Consider the following 14,400-nt stretch of genomic DNA (forward strand, 5'->3'; position numbering starts at 1 on the left):
TCCCCGCAGAGTTGGGAACTTACCGGGCCACATTTCCATCAAGGCAGAAGTGAAACCAAACAAAAGAACCACACAGCCTGAAGTGGAGAAAAAGGCAAGGAAAACGGCCCTTTTAAAAGGACCCTTCCCAGCATGCATCAGCATCCCATGTGTGAGACGGGACCCCTAAAAGACCACTGGGAAGGACACAGTACAGATACCGAGCCAGAGTAAAGCCTTCTCCAAATGCCGTTAGTTCTTGGATGGGTCACACTTTTTACTATGTTAAATTCTAGTAGTGCTACATTTTAAAAGGATGATAGGCAAACTTGAAAAGCAAGAAAGGCCTAGAATGTTCCTCCTAAGACATACCCACCCTTTCCCTCCAGTATCCATCAGAATAGCACTGATATCTGGATGCCTGGCCTTTAAATCAGGGCTTTGTGTTAAAATCACTTTCTTCTCAGGAGTCCCCCCACCTGCTCCCTACAGAGACACTGAAGGGTAGAAAGAGACTTGCTAAGTCATATTTTAATCATTTTTTTACAATTAAAACATACCAAAGTAGAGAACCCCAAGCCAAGGTGAAGTGATTTTCAATTTTGCTCAACCTGTTTTTGAAGATACATAAATCAATTAGAGAGCTGTGATGTGTTCTAAGGACAAGAGGGCTGGTTCCCACTCAGCAGAGGACATCGGCTGATGAGTAAATACATTTCTGAGAACTCAGTCAACATGACTTGTCAGGGAAATTGAACTACATAGGAACTTGCTCACTTCGATGGCGGCAGCCATGATGACTTATTTCGGCAGATATCACTGCTTGGCTGCCTGGGCCTTTGCTATTGTGTACCGATCCCGAGTCTAACTCTCCTCTCTGTCTAAGTCACTAACATCAAACTTTCCTCAAGAAGAAAGGCTGGCTAACTATGCGAGGTCATGCGCAGCTCCAGCGCGTCATGAAAATATTATTTGAGGAAACTAAATCTTTCAGGTGGAATTCTGGAATGAGGTTAATTGATCAAGAAGCAGGCTGATGTACATAATTGCCATAATGTGTAACAGCTGTGCGAACCTTATTTTCAAACCATACCATTAGTTTAATTTTGTCTTTATCTAGGGGCAAAAATTAAGCCCACCATCACGAGCGAGCAGCTCTGCCTAGTGTCTGTGAGGGGGTGCAAAGTAGAGCCACTCCCTGCGAGGCAGAGGGCAGGGGTCAGCTGCCCGTCTCCTCCTGAAATCAGGGGTGGATCTCATCCAGTAATAGAGCTGGTAATCCTGGGACGAGTCGTGGACACGTTCAGCAGCTAAAAGATTTCCAAAATGGGAAAAAAGCACAAATGCATTTTCTTTCTCCTACTTCTCCTTCATCCAAGACCTCAAGTTTTGCAAGGCATGGTGACATACCCCTGTTGACCCTGCTACTTGGGAGGCTGAGGCGGGAGGATTCCCTGACCATACAAGTCCGAGACCAGCTGGTATATAATGAGAACTTGTCTCAAGAAAATGACCCCAAGCTCTGTATTAACCAAAGCAGTAAGTGTGCAACACTGGGTCATTGCCAGGGTCTGGATTATTATTCGCGGTCTCCCTTCACTGTCTAGAATTAGGCATCCTTAGGATTCTAGATGCTCAGCTGTCCCCTCACTGCTGACCCTGAATCTGCCTCACCTTTGAGAGCCCCACAGAGACGGGAGCTTAGCAGGCCATATTTCCACAAGACAGAAGCAGAGCCAGAGCAGCACACAGCCTGAAGTGGAGAGAAGATGGCAAGGAAAGCGACCCTCTTCCATGTTGGACTTCTGCCTTAGGCATGTCTCGTGTCCTCCTCCTCTGCATAGCGCACACCTTCCAGCGGTTTCCTAGAAATACATGACAGGTGTATTTTTTTGTCCTTGCATACCTGAAAATCCCCCCCTCAGACTTAGTTATTGGTTTGGCGATGTTGAAAATAATTTTCAATTAATTTTTGAGGTTATTTCTTGGTTGCCTCCCAAGTCCTTACGTTGCTTTGAAAATGTCTACACCATCTGAATTTCCAGGGACTGGCTGTGACCTATTCCTCTGAGTCTCTGAAAGTGTTCTAGATTATTTTCTGTTTATTTTTATAACTGCAAAATTTCATGTTCATATGTTTTAAATTTTCCCAGTAATTTGCCTAGGAAGTTTCCATTGAGACACATATATCTTTAAGCCCTAGACACTTTTATTACCCCTCTATCTTTAATTCCTGTTAGTAATATGAGGTGATTCTCCGGCTAAGTTTTCATCATGTTGGACATATTTTCCATTTCTGAATCTTAGTATTTCTTTCTGAGAGATTCCCTGGACTTTATCCAAGCTCTGATTGAATATTTTATTTTATAACTATTTTTTTTTTATTTCTTCCGACTCTTCCTTGTTTTCTTTTGCTTTTGTAAGCACCGGATACTGTTCTCTTGTCTCATCAGAATTCTAGGTTTATAGGACTTCCTAGGGCTTTCCTTTGTTTTGAAGGGTGCTTTGTAGAGTATGTTATAGTTTTTGGCTTTTGTTTTGTTTCCTTTTCATTTGAGGAGGGGCTTTCTACCTTACTACATTCTTTCACTTACTACAAATGACTTTCCCTTGGCTAGCACCTAAGGAATTCTTTGTCCTATACATAGTTCAACAAGATGATGCGCTGGTTAAGAGCACATACTGGAATCAGGTGCCAGGCTGGACTCTTGACTGCACGGTGGAGACACAGATGATCCAGAAGGTTCTGACTCCAGGGGCGACGCTCCTCATCCGTGAAACGAGGATGAGATAGACATCTGTATTTTGTTTCTGTTTTCTGTTGTATTTATCTGCTTCCATTGCTGCATTGTAAGCATACATCCTGATGAGGTTTAGGGTGATAGAGGCATGCTTATTTACGGTCAGCTGTGGTTTCTACATTTTATATTATGTACTGTTTTTTTAAACTCTTGCCTGATTTTACAGTCTTATTTCAGTTTATAACATTTAAATGTTTATAATGTTTAAATAACAGTCTTATTTATGGCTTATGACATTTTATTTTATTTTTGGCACTGACGATTAAATGCAGGTGTATTCTATCTCTAAGCTATACCTTAGCCCCCCCTTCTCTCTTTATTTACTTATTTATTTATTTATTTATTTATTTATTTATTGCAGTACTAGGGATTGAACCCAGGGACATTCTATCTCCAAGTTACACCCCCACACCTATTTTATTCTTTATTTTGAAACCGAGTCTTCCTAACTTGCAGAGGGCCTCACAAGTTGCTGAGGCTGGCCACGGCCTGTGATCTTCCCATCTCAGCCTCCGAAGGACTGTGATTACAAGCATGTGCCGCTATGCCCAGCTTCATTTGTTACTTTGAGACACTGCTAAGTTGCTGAGGGTCCCACCAAATTGCCGAAGCTTTCCTCAAACCTGTGATCCTCCTTTCTCAGCCTCCCAAGTACTGGGATGACTGCGCCACCATGCCTGGCAACATTTTGTTTTTGATACAGTGTATGTATTCATCTTCCTTAGGTTTGTTTCAATTTGTAGGATCTTGAGTTAAACATTTATTACTTTTATTTCTGTTCTTCCTCATTCTCTAACCATAGCACGTAAGGTTTTATGGGCAACTTTGGCTTCGTCCTATTCATTTTAATAAGTTTGTGTTTTCTTGTCAATATATTTTAAATAATTTGCATTTGTCATTTTAATTCAGTCTTTAATCTAAGGTACTACATTAAAATATCTGAAAACTGTGGGATTTGTTTTTATTGTTACTTAAGGTGTGTTTATCATTTTTTGAGGAGAGAATGTGGCCTTCCCTCTCATTACTTTTCCCATTTTGAAACCTAATGAGGTTTTCATTAATCTCTGATAAGTGCTCATTACTATCATCAACCATGGAAGATAAAAAATGATCTCTATGTGAGATAATTTTCAATATGCATTTTTAAATACTTATTTCATCAAATTCATGGATATTATTAGTCATCTGTGTGCTGTTTTCTTCCTCATGATTGGTTAGGTCAAGGACTGAGGAGACTTTCCCACCACCACAGCAGTCACACCACCACAACTGATCTGGTCCTGAAAGGATCCGGAGTGGAGTTTGCTGGAACAGTACAGTCAGTCCTCCTGGCTACCCTGTGAGGCAGTGCCAGAATCCCGTCCATAGGTAGCCAACCTGGGCATATAAAGGTTAAAAGACAGTTCCGTGTCACAGTTCTCAGGGGTGTCATTGGAATTTGAACCACATCTGGGCATCCTGAGCTGCCCCCGCTCCTTAGCAGACTCAATGCACCATTGAGGCGGCCAGCCACATTTCAGGAGCATGTGTACAGCACTTACAGGAATGGAGTACATCCTGGGCCATAAGACAGATCTTGAACTCTCAAAGGATAGAACTCATGCAGAACACATTAAATAATCAAAATGCAATTTATGCTCGAAATCAATTATTAAAGCAATAACTGAACCAGTCCCCTCTGTTTTAAAATTGAAACATATGTTTCTAAATAGCCCATGGGCCAAATAAGAAATCATAATTATATTAAACAGCGTGTTCAACTGCCTGTCATGGTGGCACACACCTGTAATCCCAGTACTTGGGAGGCTGAGACAGGAGGATTACAGGTTTCTGGCCAAACTCAGCTAAGTAAGTAAGTAAGTAAGTAAATAAGGCTCTCAACAACCTAATGAGACTCTGTTTCAAAATTAAAAAAAATAAAAATGGCCAGAGGTGTAATCTCTAAGGTATAATGCCCCAGTACCAAAAGGGAAAAAAAAGAAATATAAAGTATATTAACTGTACAATACCAAAAATATTACATAACATTCGTACATTAAAATTATAAAAAGAATGAGAAAATTTCATTAAAATATTTGCTACATACAATGTAATGAAAACATTATTTAGAGGAAATATATAGACGTAAATCTGGTTTTAAGCCGGGCGTGGTGGCGCACGCTTGTAATCCCCGCGCTTGGGAGGCGGAGACAGGAGGATCGTGCAGGTTCGGAGCCAGCTGCGCGCGCTGGCTTAGGAGACCCTGTTTCCAAAATGAAAATGTAAAAATAGGTCTGGGAGTGTAGCCCGGAGGTAGAAGGGCTTCCAGGAACCCCAGTACCACCAAAAAAAAAAAAAAAAAATCTGGTTTTAAAAAAGAAAACTATCTTAGCTATAGAAAGAATACTCAAAAAAGGCAACAGAAGAATAAATATTAGATTAAAATTATAATATGAAAAGATGCAAATTAAAATCTTTCACAAAAGAGAGTTCCAGGTTCATACCACTTCCCTGGCTAGTTGTGCCAAATACTTAAAAAAAAATTCAAATTTTGTATAAATTTACTTACACAACAAAAACACAGAATGTATGTTCCAAATCATTTTCTAAGGCTACAGCAGTTTTGATGCCAAAATATGTAAATATTATGATAAAGAAAATATTTATGACATCCTTATAAATACTCTGAAAAAGTTCTAAATAATATTACTAAAATTGAATCCATCTGTATGGAAAAATTATAATATCTTATGACAAAGGTGGTTTTATTTCAGGAGTATAAGATTGGCTTAATGTTTTAAAAAGTCAAGTGGTGCAATTTACAGCATTTTACTGTAAAAATTATATGAGCATCTTAGTAAATGGTTTAAAAGCATTTGATAAAATTCAATATCAATTTATGTTTTATTTTTCATTACTTTTTACTTTTTTGCATTTATTTTATGCTGAAGTAGCGTTCAGTTCTTGCTTAACTTAACTCATTTTTTGAATGCTGAATTGCCATTAAGTTCTTAGTGCTATGTGACTTTGTTTCTTGGGTTTCCTCTGGATGCTGTTTTTCTTCTATGCGACCTCTTATGTGGTCTCGGAACGATCTGCGCCTTGTTAGTAGGATTATCCTCTGTGTCAGGGGAGCTCATGTGGGTCAGTCCAACCCTGAGTCTCAGAAGCATGGGGGTACATCTTCATCTGTATCGTTTTGAGGCACTCCTGCATCAATTGAATAGTGAAACATTCTCACAGATCACCTCAGGCCACTTACAGGAAAAGTTTTACACCTTTTTAAAACAAACTCAGACTAGAATTCTCTCAATCTGATAAAGAAAATTACATCAATCAGACTAAGCTAGGTTATGTTGCAATAACAACCAGTCCCTAAATCTTAGGGGCTTAAAGCAATGCATGACTTGAAACAATGAAAATCTTTTTTCTAACCTGTGCAGCTTGCCTGTTGCAGGTTAATAGAGCAGCTCTGTTCATTATAGCCCCTCTGGGACCCAGCCTGATAGATGCTGGTCACAGAAGCAAATTAAACAGGAGCTCAGAACAGTCTCCCAGCAAAGAAACGCTTTGTCCTGTAAGTAGCATTTCCCTTCTCACTACTATTGTGTAGACGTAGTCCAGGGCTCATCCAGCTTCATCAGGAACATAAATGCAGTTCTACCAGGGACGTCATGAACAGCTGTCAGCCAGCTCGCCCATTAGACACAAGCTCAGAGTGGGGTCTCCTCTCTGGTGGACAGCGCTCAGCTTCTTTCATCTTTCAGCTTTTGCTCTTCTGGGTCATGAGGCTCTTCTCCATGGGGGAACTCTTAGAAGTCAGCTAAGGCAGAATTCACCTCTGTGAGGCCCTCCCTCCCAGGAGTCGCCCCTTCAGTTTTCTATAGGCTCTGCCAGCCCAGAAATCTCCCTTGGTCCCGAAGCCAGTTTATCTGCCTTTTTCCCAGGCCACACACCGTAACTCTAGAGCAGAAGGCTTTCGACTCACCTGGCACTCTTTGGGATTTTAAGAGCAAACTCCACTCCAGGCCAGGCCCACCTGAAATTCTTTGGCATGACATTCGAGGGTTCCCTCCAACTCTCTGGCTACAAGTCATGTTTTCAACTTTACTTCTGATTCATTCCTTCATTCACCCTGTGCTTTACCAAATTGATTGTGCCCTGGAACTTGCCTTGGTCTTTCTTCTCTTCTTCTCTAGCTTTGTGTGCCCTCTCTCTCTTCTCTTTTTCCTCCTTCCTCTCCCTTCCCTCTCTCTTCCCTCTCCTTTCCTCTTCTCTCTTCCCTCTCTCTTTCCTTTTTCTCTCTTTCCTCTCTCTTCCCTCTCCTCTCCTCTCCTCTCCTCTTCTCTTCTCTTTTTCTCCTCTCTCTCTCTCTCTCTCTCTCTCTCTCTCTCTCTCTCTCTCCCCCCCACCCCCCCTCTCATGCCCATTGTTACATTCCCAGATGTGATGATGTGCCTAAGTGTTAAGGAACCTTCAGAGCCCCGCTCCAGTACTATCTATGTTTAGGACCTCTTAGAACTTTCCTTCCTACTTCCGCCCCCAACTCCAGTCTGTCCCACCCTGCCTTCTCTCTCCCACAGAACTTTGTAGCTTCCTCTCTTATGCCACTCAGAATGTCCCCACAGCATCCAGTCAACTGGCTAGCACACAGTTGATGCATCAAAATATTTGCCAAATTAATTTAATAAAGTACATAACTGCTATCCATACTGAAATGTATGTAGATGCCATAATCAAAAGCATGAAGTGGCCATTTGGGATATGTAATATCTATCTTGTAAGGGTGCCTAATTTGCAAAAAGAAATAGGATATGATGATATAATGCTTTCTGCTTATTGTGAGAAGTGGTCAGAGTAAATTTCTGTTTATTCATCTAAATTCTCCTGTGAGATTCTCTTGTTTATGGGCAGCAACATACATTTGTAAGATGTGCTAGAGGGTGAGGTGACCCTGGCTGCCAAAGAATCATGGCAATAATTCTGACCTGCAAACAGAAAGGACATGAGACAGTGGCCTCATCAGCAGAGCACTGGGCGAGGTCACCAGCGAGCAAGGGTAAACATGCACAGCACCGCTAAAGGAAACAGTGAATAGCATTTTAAAAAGTAAAATAGTTGAATTAGGAAATGCACAAAGGGGAAAACACTAGGGAGAAAAATGAGCATCTGTACCACCATCCAAACACTTTCTGAGAATTACTTTTAACTAGAAAAGAGCAAGTACAATTAAAATACATTATCTTTTCTTTGTGATATAATAATTTCACTTATGTATCTTTAAAATTTTCAGGTAAGTTATTTTAAAAGTCATAACAAGCCAGGCGTGATGGTGCATGGTTGTTTTTCCAGTACGTGGGATGCTGAGACAGGAGGATTGCAGGGTCACAGCCAGCCTCAGCTACTTACTGAGGTTCCCTACAATTTAGGGAGACCCTGTTTCAAAATTAAAGAATAAAATGGGGCTGAGGGTGTAGCTCAGAGGTAGAATTCCCCTACGTCAATCCTTAGTACAAAGAAAGATTGATTGGGCTGGGTGGTGGATCTCAGGGGTCAAATGCCCCTGGCTTCAGCCTCCAGTACCACACACAAAAAAAGCATTAACTCTAAAATATAATGATGGTTTTTGTATTTAAAAGAAAATGCAGCTGGATGTGTGGTGCACACTTGTAATCTCAGCATTTGGGAGGCGGAGACAGGAGGATCATGGTTCAAGGACAGCCTCAGTTACTTAGTGAGGCCCTTTGCAACTCAGTGTGACCCTGTTTCAAAATAAAAAATAAAAATAAGGCTAGGTGTGTGGCTCTGAGGTAGAATGCCCCTGGGTTCTATCTCCGGTACCACAAAAAAAGGAAAATGCAATTTTACTCGAAAATATGGAAAAGAGTTATATTACTTAGGATTATTTTGTTATAAAAAATTCAGATTACCTTATAGTAAAATTTGCTTAGTAACCCACATAACTGAGAAAAATTCTTGTTAAGAAATAGTTTAATCTGGTGGCTCAGCATTATCTCCTCTGCTTCATCACATCAAGGTCTTCTGAAAGTTGGCTCCCTTCTCGGCCTCGGGATGCTCCAACTCGATCCTGGGCCTTCATGCTGGCTCCCCTATTGACATTTGGAAGAAGACACATCATTGTCTCTGTATTTCCAGAAAAAGAAAAAGGAAAAGATTTTGGCGCATGCCCTGCTGTTTCAAGGAACTATGGTCAGGGGGGAGGGAGTCCAGTGACTCTGTTACCTGGAGCCGCAGCCCGCCCATAGTGCAGTGAGGGGCTTGCCCCAGTAAGACCAGTTCCCGGACAGAGACGCCTGCTACCCACCCATCCAGCCACTCTTCACAGTTTCTCAGCTGTCCAGTTATACGAAGCCACAAACCTGCTGTCCAGTGGATTCAGAAGGAAGAGACCCGGTTCCTTGTCAACGGAGACATTTCAGAGACAAACGCACCGGTCTCTCAATCTCTCTTCCCTCCTCCCAGCATTGACCCAATGTGAATATGTACCATGGCTAATTTGAGATTTAGGGTAAATTTATCGACGCAGCAAACATAGTCTCTACTGCCCAGTTGAAAGGCCCAAGTAAAAACCCATAGCTATGGAGGAATCTGGAATCTTCTAGCTTAAAACATTCATTTTCTAAAGAATTCGCCTCCAACTTGTGGGCCTTTAGTAATCTCATGCTCAAGACCACCTTTGCCTCTCTGAGAGTTAATATGGAGTGTTAGGAAGGCCGTGGGTTCTTGCACTGGCCCTGCCACTTTGTACAAATTAATCCATCTTCTTGAACCCAGGAGATAATTTCTCATGTCTAAAATAAGAAAATTAATATGGTCTTGAGAGATCTGTAACGAGGTGGAGTCATGGAGAAACGGCCAGACCCGGGCAGCACTGCTGAGCAGGCTCTCAGGTCGCACTGTCTCATGGTTACTGTTCCTTCCGTCTGCCTCTCTACCCAGTTCTCTCACACTGACCTATCCACTGCCATGCTGCCTATAACTTCCCATCCAATATAGTCATAATGAAAAACCTGTTCATACAGGTTACTTTGCATGAATTCATGTATAGAAATAATGTGTTGTTAAAAGCACAATGGTAGTAATCCTAGGCAGAGATTAAAAGACATTCTCAGAAGTATTGAGCATGTAGCTGGGAACTTGCCAGATCCTTCTGGACCTATAAAGAAAAATCAAAATCTGACCTAGCCCCATATGAATAAGGAAAACGAGAAAGGGAGACCCAAACGACAATGGTGGAAGCCACAGAAGTAAGGGGATGCAGGCTAGAGCTGCTGTGCCAGAGGGCATGATAGAATAATAGAAAGAGTAAAAATAGCAAGGAGAGGTTCCAGACAGAATCCATCATGCCCTGACTATCCCTTTGTAATTCCCAAATAAGTGTCAAGGATCACTTAATTTATACAATCGGAACAATAATAGCACACAGTTTATTGGGTTATTTCTGAGATCATGCACTTGAAGACTTTCAGCAGAGCACGTGGGATATATGTGGTAGGTGTTATCACTGCTGTGACCATCATCATCACCACCTCTGACTTAATCAGAGCTTATGTTTTAGTCACACGGACTGTCTTTGCCATTCCTTCCACAAGAGGACCGAGCTCCAGTCAGGGAAGCACGACTGTGAGGATGTGCTTTGCTTTTCAAAAGATGCCATGAAATTCAGCTTCATCACTAAGGACAAGTCCCCAGTGCTCAGGACCCAGCGGGCACTGGATTCCTGCTCAAAGCCCCAGCTGGAGTCTCTGGTCACTGTGCAGCTTCTGACATTTCTCCTGAGCACATCCCCAGTCTGGCCCCATTCGGACAGTGTCCAATGACCAATGGGATGCTGGGAGGGAGAGAAGTCTAAGCAGGTGGAATGCAGGTTTTGGTCTCAGGCAAGCCAGCTCCCAGCTTGTCATTGTCCTTGGGCCAATTAATTCCTTCTACTCTCCCAGGAGATAGTAAAAATGCATTTCCCAGAGATGTTATAAGGATTAATGAGATTATACAAGTATAAAATATAGCAGAGTGCCAAATCTAGGTTGAAATAAAGTAATTACTTTACCTTTCTGGCTTTTTTCATGGTCATGTCTCTGCAAACTTCTTAACTTTGAGTCAACAAACAAACAAATAACCCAAAAACTAATGAATTTGGATTCTATAATGTTTATGATACTCATCCAAATTATATGAAAAATGTTAGCTGGAGCTGAAGTAGGTCAAATACAGACCTATGAGGTAGTCCAGCAAGGACTGTTCAGGCTGACACCAAATCATTGTTGCATAGTACTTGAGTTCAGTTGTTTACACAGGAGAAAAAAGAGAGAAAGAAAAAAAAGAAAAAAGAAAAAGAAAGGAAGAAAGAAAAGAAAGAAGCTCTAACTCGTATATTATTCCCATATCTTACTTCTAAGAATAACCAGAGCAGCCTGGCCAGATGCCTGGCTTAAGTACTCTGTTTATAATCGACTTTATGAGTAAACATAGTAGAATACATTGTCTTAGCTTGATTTGCCTAAATTCAGTGAGCTTCCTTAGTTCATGTTTCTCTAGAAGCCCCTGAATCACTTGCTTACATAAGCAGGCCCAGATTTTTACTGTATATTGTGATCAGACTTAGCAGTGTGTAGTTTTCAAACTCCTTTGTTCGTGAGGAAAGGGCTGTTCGAATTGGTCTATTTGTCCATCTTCTATTATATATATGTATATATAAATTTTCAGAATTCTGAAAAAAATATATATATCAGTTTTTGGAATTCTGAAAAGCTCATGTGTATTATATCCTTCTTCATTGTCCACTACTTCTGTGTGAGAGCTGTGAAAAAATTCAGATACCTATTCTCAATCAGAGAAAGAAGTGAAACTAACTTTTAGAAGTAGTATCTGCTGGACACAGTGGATGATCATTTGGTTTAACTCTGAAAATGGTGTCAAGGCTAACAACTCCTTTCTTTGGTCATTATCTCCTCATCCCATTCCTTCAAGATGAGCTAACCCAGAGAAACAAGGTGCTTCAAACAGACAAGTCCCACCCTGCCTTCCAACAGTGCGGAGCATGGGCAAGTTTACTTTGAGTTGCCATCAGAGGTGTTCAACGTGTACATAAGGCTGGGGCCCAGCCTTGGCCAACACAGATTGAATCTGTGATGCTTTACCTGTCCAAGAATGTGAGAAGCCAGGGCAACTCATACTTACAGCATTTCAGTTCTGTTATGAAAAGAAAAAAATCTACAATTTTGAAACCTAAATTTGAGCTGGAAAATATATTTTGAATTTTTCTACTTTATAAATTAGTAAAGCATATGGTTAGCGCCCTTCAACTAGCAAAATTTAATCCAGTTCAGTCTAATTCAACAAATATAATATTAGGCCAAACAACCTCAAATATTAATTTAATATTTTAACTTCAGAAAAACATAATGCTTAAAATACTTTAAGACATCCATAGTAGGCAATTTCATAGAGACAGAAAGTTGATAAAGTTGGGTAGAGATTAGCAGGGACTAGAGGAGAATCTGCTTAGTGGGTGCAGAATTTCTGTTGTAAGTTTTGCAAAATTTGGGGGAAAGATAGTTGTGATAGCTATAAAACATTGTGAATGTAATTAATACTACTGAACCGTATACTTTAGTAGTTAAATAGCATATTTTATTTTATAAATACTTCACTTAATATGATAAATATAAATAAGTCCCTTAAGGTATTAAAATACATAAAAATGAGCTGAGTGTGGTGGTGTACACTTGTAAGCCCAGCATTTGGGAGGCTGAAATGAGAGGATTGAGATTCGCGACCAGCCTCAACTACTACTCAGTGAGGCCCTTTGCAATTCAGTGAGACCCTGTTTCAAAATAAAGAATAAAAAATAGGGCTGAAAGTGAAGCTCAAGGGTAGAATGCCCCTGAGAGCCATCCCCAGTACCGCAAAAATAAATAAATAAATAAATAAATAAATAAATAATTTTAAAAATGAAAATGCCTGTTCTAATATTTTCTTTTGAAATTCTGGCCTCTGTCATATGATCAAAATCAAGATATATAAATATTAGAGAGCAAAGAAATTTAAAAATAATTTTGATAATATAATTATTTATAAACCCCAACCAAATTCACTTAAAACTGATCAGAACCAGTAAAGGAATTAAGTAAGTTGTCATTTACAAAGCAAATATACAAAAATCACAAGCTTTAATGTATATGTCACCAATAATTTTTATAAAGCATATTGATATAATCTGCCACAAGTAGTGATAAAATATAATTTCTTAGAATAAATCTAACAAAACTGTACAGCATCTATATACAATTTTTCTAAGAAACCTGAATAAAACAACAACAACAACAAAAATAGAGGCAATATCATGTTCCCAGTAGAAAGACCCAGCAGGAAGATGACGATGTCCCAGGTTATGCTCTACATTGACTGCAGTGTTACTCAATGGCAGCCATCCTTTAAACTTGGCCAGATCATCTCAAAAACAAAAGATTAAGAGTAGTCCAGGAAATATTGAGAAAAATAATGAGAAAGGTCTTGAATTCAAAACTATGAAAGCTTAAAATTGCAACACAAAGAATAATGTTTAATGACAAAAGGGAAATATGTACCAAATATGGATATTTTAAACAACAGTTTTAAAGAGACAAAATCATGTCTAAATATTCCTATGGAAAAAAATAATCGTCATGTTTAGCATCTAACTATAAAGATTTCCAGTGATTTTTCCACTTATATATTTTATTTATATATTATTCTATTAAATTAGATCATAGTGCAAATATACTTCATAATATACTCCTTACTTATAAGCAATTTTCTTTTTTTGAAAATATTTTTCCTCAGCTGGACACGGTGGCACATGCTCGTAATCTCAGTATTTGGGAGGCTTAGACAGGAGGATCGTGGTTTGCGGACAGCCTCAGCTACTTAATGAGGTCCTTTGCAATTCAGTTAGACCCTGTTTCAAAATAAAGAATAAAAAATAGGGCTGGGGGTGTAGCTCAGAGGTAGAATGTCCCTGGGTTCCATACCCACTACCACAAAAAATATATTTTTCTTCCTTAGAGGAATAAAAATTTTATAATTTTTCATTGTGTGAATATACTGTACTTAAATGATCCATCATTTTCATTAAGAATGTTTCTAATTACAAATAACACTGGTTTTAACATCTCTCATGTAGCTCTCTGTGCCCATGCGCATATTCCTCAGACTGAAGGCCCATACAGGAAATTGCTGGGTTAAGTGTTATATGTATTTTGACGGCTCTAGATAAACCGCCCTATCGGAAGTTGGAATGGCGTACAATATTGTATCTCTTTAGATGCCTCTTCTCCCAAACTTGTTTCTGCTCTAAGTGTTAAAATAATCAGATAGTCAAAATTATAAACCAGTACTTGTTATAAAAAGTACTTTATTTTGCTTGATTACCAACGAATATGCAATTCTAGGACAGTAATTGCTCGTTTGTATTTATTAATTTGTGTATTATCTGCTCACATCCGTAGCCCACTTTGGTGGGAAGATTTATTTCTTCATTGGATCATGATAGCTATTTGTATATTAAAGCTATTAACATTTAAATAGCATATGTCAAAAATAGTTTTCAGAATGTATTGCTTGCTTTTCATTTTCTTTG

At 39.6% G+C, this 14,400-nt stretch overlaps 1 protein-coding gene across 1 annotated transcript in view; it reads left to right on the forward strand.

Moving 5' to 3' along the window:
* PACRG (parkin coregulated) overlaps positions 1–14,400 on the forward strand; it is a gene marked incomplete at both ends in the record, with an annotated part of 502,240 nt that overhangs the window by 274,046 nt on the left and 213,794 nt on the right. The gene's annotated exons all lie outside the window — the stretch shown is intronic.

Source organism: Muscardinus avellanarius (assembly GCF_963383645.1).
Source record: "Muscardinus avellanarius genome assembly, chromosome: 8".
Taxonomy (NCBI): domain Eukaryota; kingdom Metazoa; phylum Chordata; class Mammalia; order Rodentia; family Gliridae; genus Muscardinus; species Muscardinus avellanarius.